The 4,846-nt window shown below is 36.4% G+C and overlaps 1 protein-coding gene across 3 annotated transcripts in view; it reads left to right on the plus strand.

Annotated features, from left to right (window-relative positions):
* Positions 1 to 1,535: 1,535 nt before the first annotated feature.
* The window catches only part of ATF7IP (activating transcription factor 7 interacting protein), a 141,141-nt gene continuing 137,830 nt past the window's right edge, over positions 1,536 to 4,846 (plus strand). For 2 of the 3 annotated variants that reach the window (XM_017873354.1, XM_017873394.1), the window contains exon 1: positions 1,536 to 1,731. The gene's annotated coding sequence lies outside the window, so the exon portion shown is untranslated. The remainder of the gene's footprint in view (positions 1,732 to 4,846) is intronic. The other variant, XM_017873380.1, reaches the window with a different exon arrangement.

The raw sequence follows: 4,846 nt of genomic DNA on the forward strand, positions 1-4,846 counted from the left end.
GGTTCAAGCGATTCTCCTGCTTCAGCCTCCCCAGTAGCTGGGATTACGGGTGCATGCCACCACAACCGGCTAATTTTTTTTTTTTTTTTTTGTATTTTTAGTAGAGGTGGGATTTCATCATGTTAGCCAGGATGGTCTCGATCTCCTGACCTCATGATCTGCCTGCCTCGGCCTCCCAAAGTGGGATTACAGGCATGAGCCACCGCACCCGGCCCTAGGTGATATTTCTAAAGGCCACCTTATATTTTAAGTAAATTGAACGGTTCCAGTTATAAAAATAAGTATTAACAACCCTATTCTAATTTCTTATTAGTTACAAAAATTTTCTGTTCGCTTTTCTTTCTTCTCCACTAGAGTACAGATTTCTTGAGGACAGGTACCTAACAGGTCTACAACACAGTGATTGCTAAATAAATACTGAACTAATACATTAATATAATGAGAAGTTACATAAAAAAAAAACCACACGGTACCTTCTAATATTATTTTCAGGCTCTTCTTGCTTGCAAAACGTATGCACATTTATTCTTTTTTTTTTTTTTTTAAGGAGTCTCGCTCTGCAGCCCAGGCTGGAGTGCAGTGGCGAGCTCTCGGCTCACTGCAGTCTCAGCCTCACAGTTCAAGCAATTCTCCTGCCTCAGCCTCCTGAGTAGCTGGGATTACAAGCACGCACCACCATGCCCCGCTAATTTTTGTAATTTTAGTAGAGACGGGGTTTCACCATGTCTGCCAGGCTGGTCTTGACCTCCTGACCTCAGGTGATCCACCCGCCTCGGTCTCCCAAAGTGCTGGGATTACAGGCATGAGCCACCGCACCTGACCAAAACATATGTACATTTATTCTATCATTTAGTGCTTCCAACCTAGTTCAACTATAGTCATCATTGCCATTATACAGGTGAGAAAACTGAGTAACACACTTATTCCAAGGAACTGGCAAGGAAGCTGCAGTAGTTGAACTTGAACCCGGATCTCTTAACCAGTAAGGTAGCGACTTGTCCACTACTTCCTGTGGAATTCATTAAAGGCCGACTCCCAGCATGAAACTGAATGAATGGGATGAATACAACTTCTAGTGAGAGAGTATGATAAAAAGTGCTTGCTCTGTTACTGAGCAACTGAAAAAAAAATGTTTTTTTCATTCCATCATTATTAATACAATTCAAAGTACATTTAAAACATAAATGATGAATACATCAACATACTCCTGGCTTTTTTGAAAATTTTTCCCTCTGCTCTTTAACTCTCACCTACCTCCTTCCTTCTTTCTTTTCTAAGCCTCATAGAGGGCGCTCACAAAGTGCTACTTATTGATTGAAGAAGCTCCACTCAAAAAACACACCTCACACTGCAACTGAGAGACGCAGCGCCACCACCTCGGGCTTCCTACTCTTTTCCACGCAGGAGGCGGGGCCAATTTCCCTCATTCAAATAAAAAACCAGAATTTGCATGGGGAATGGCTAGTCCTTGAGCTTATTGGCTGATAGCACAGTGGGCGGGGTACATATCACGAGCCCGGAGCCCCGCCCACAATAATTTGCATAACGGCCCCGGCGCGTGCAAGGGAGAAGCGGGTTTGTTTTTGAATCTGCGGAGGCGGCGGCGGTGGCAGCGGCGGCGCGGCGACTGAAGCGCGCGAAAAGCTGAGGCGGCAACGTCGGGGACGGCTGCGCGGGACAGCTCTGTAGGAAGGAACTTGGTTCCCCCTCCCTCAGCTTCCGCCCCAAAAGGTATATGTGAATCCCAGGGGCTGTTAAAACCACATTTTCTTAAATTACTATTGTATTTCTGAAGAGTCAAGACCGCATTATGGCGGCTGCGGCAGTTGTGTGTGCGCCTGCGCGGTTGCGGAGCTGCGGGCGGCGCTGCATGGGAGCACGTGATCTTGCGGGGGTCGGGCTCTAGCTGCAGTTGTGCAGCTGGCGGGGCGGTGGCTGCGCAAGCGCAATATTCATTTTCAAGATCTAATGTTCTTGTTGGACGCCATTTGGGTTCTAGATTTAATTTTCCTCGTTCTTGAGGGGTTTCTTTGTGTTACCCTTAAAATCTCACATTTTTCAAGAAAAACATTTCTCTAATGTTGTACTCTTGGGCCGACCTCAAGCTCTTCTCTGTTTTTTCGATTTTTTGGGAAGCTGTGGACTTAATTTTCTGTGAAACTGATTGTCATTTGTGGTTCTTGATTATAATTTCAGTTTTAAAATATTGCTGGATTGAGCTTTATATTTAGGGTGGTAAAGATCAGCACCTAGTGGTGTTCTCACGGGAAGTGCATTTATTTGGACTGCATATTTGCAAATACCTTTTTAACCCTATTTTTACCTGTTGTGTTATGGATGTGTGGAATGTTTACAAAACAGAAACAACTTTAGTTTTGGGAATATTGGGGGAAAGGGAATAGTGGAAGAAATTACAGTGTGATCGAAAATGAAATCCCAATCTGAGGATTATTTTGGTTTTAAATATTTGATCCTAAGTAAATGAAGTTTTAATTTTGATCAGTTTGTATGTTTCTGGGCATTTGAATTTTACATGTTTTAAGTTCTTTAGGTGACTTGTTCATTACTGCTTCAGCTAGATAATTGTTGCTTTTTAAATTAACTCATTTTCTTAGCATTTTTGTTTGCTATGATATGTAAGCTATAACATTTATTTGGTAAATAGTTCTGATGAAGAATTCTAGAAAGAACATCCATTACCCTGAGGCCTCTTTGAGGAAAGTGGACCATTAATAAAAAAAAATCTGTTTTTTCTTTTAAACACTATACTGTATACATGTGTGTTAGATGCAGCTGTGTGTGATTTTTTAATTGTAAGTGTGTTCCTGGTTTTATTAATAGTTTTTTAGGGAAGGTAATTATAAATATGCTACTGATTAGTTTAAAATGGTAGTGTCAACTATAGTTAAATCTTATGTAACACATCTGGGGGAAGTTATATAAGATTTGTTATAATTCTCCCGTTGTGCAAATTCTTTCTTACTAGGCAAAAAAAATTGCAAATGTTTTCCGTAGACTTCATCTATGGCTCATATATACAACAACTGGTTTCTTGGTTGGTTATAACTCTTTAAGTTTGAATCAGTCTACTGTCAAATGAAGACGTCCCTGTTGCTTTATAATCTCTGTTAATTTAGGGAAATTTTTATTGCCTAAAACAAATACCATTAGTAAATATTAACTAGATGTAATTGAAAGTAATACTTTTGGTTGGTGGATTTTTAAATGACGTCACATACGAGATAGAATGGAGTTAGGAAAGATTCTTCTTTTTTTCTTCAACAGAATGTTTGACCTGATGTCAAATCTCTAACGTCCTCTACACACAAAGTATATTTAGAGGGCAGTTGTGTAATTTTCTCCCTTTTATGTTTCTGGGGTGATTACCTAGCAGCCCCTTTCTACCACATGCTATTTCAGGCATTTTAGAGTAGAAAATACACATAAATGTTTAGGTTAACAAAAGCACTTTGATCTTAGGGCATGGTACACCTTACATTTCCAGAAAAATGAAATACTTTGGTGTATATATTTAAGCGTATGTTTTCATTTGAATATACAGATGATTGCTTCTTAGGTTAATATTGAAGGTAGTAAGAGGTATTTGAAAATACTCGAATATGAAGAACATTTCTTGATGGGACAATTTTGATATCATGTTTCTTACAAAGCAGATATAACCATATAAACTTCATAAGATTAATTAATTGCCTGAACACCAACTATTTGTTTATTAGTACTTTGTTGATAACAAGTGTATTTTAAAATTTTAGTTTGGTGGTTATGATGCCACAAAATTTTGACACATATCCAACATATATAACTATTAAGACTAGGTTACTCCAGGAATGAATACCAAGTTACTGAAGTTATTTGAAATCTTTGTGGTTTTGTAAATTTAAGATTTTGTATGTAGTTTAGAAAAGACAGATTTGAATTATTAAATAATTAGAACTATTTTGCTTTAAATTAGGATTTGCATATGTGATAAATGTATTTAAATATTTTAAACTTACACATTATAGAACATTTGGAAAATGTTGAAAATTAATTAACAATGCTTAGAAATAACCACTCTAAAGGTATTGGTGATTTGTGACTTCACTTTTCCATGGTTGAGCAATCTATAAATGTTTATTTATTAATTAGTTTTTCATTGGTACCATACTTTCATTTCTACTCTTTTAATGTTATGAGTGTCTTCCCATTTCATTATTCTTCTAAAATATGTTTCATGGTTACATGATACTCTATTATAATATCCCACATGATCAAATATTCTTTTAAACATGTTTTAAATGGTTATATATTATCTTTAAGAAGAATGTACTGTGACTTATTAAACCTTTTATTTTTTGTTTCCTGTTGTGCTTGTTGCTCATTTTCCATTAAAATAATGCTACAGTGAACATTCTTGTACTATACCTCAGCATATTTCTTTGAAATTACTTTCAAAGGACTTTTAAAGTAATTAGCAAAATTGATAAAACTTTTCTTGGAAAGCATTTTTTTATCATATTCAATACCACCATCTTATGGGTGAAAATAGTAGCTCATTAATTTTGATAACTAATGAAGTTGAACTTGTTGTTGTTTTATGTGTGCATTTTTTTTCATTTTCTGTGAGTTAGGTGTTTGGCTTTTGTGTATTTTCTGTGGTGAGTGTTACTGTTTTTTTTATTTGTTAGTAACAGCTACTTACTATGGCTTTGGGGTCCTAAGCTTTTAATATTTGTCACAGTAATTTTAAAATTACCTTTTAAATGGTTTATGATTTTATATGTTAAGAAGTTTTGCATTTTTATGTTGTAAAATGTACTGCCTTTTTTTTTTTTTTTTTTTTTTT

The sequence above is a fragment of the Rhinopithecus bieti genome, unplaced genomic scaffold (genome assembly GCF_001698545.2).
Source record: "Rhinopithecus bieti isolate Rb0 unplaced genomic scaffold, ASM169854v2 scaffold_110, whole genome shotgun sequence".
Taxonomy (NCBI): domain Eukaryota; kingdom Metazoa; phylum Chordata; class Mammalia; order Primates; family Cercopithecidae; genus Rhinopithecus; species Rhinopithecus bieti.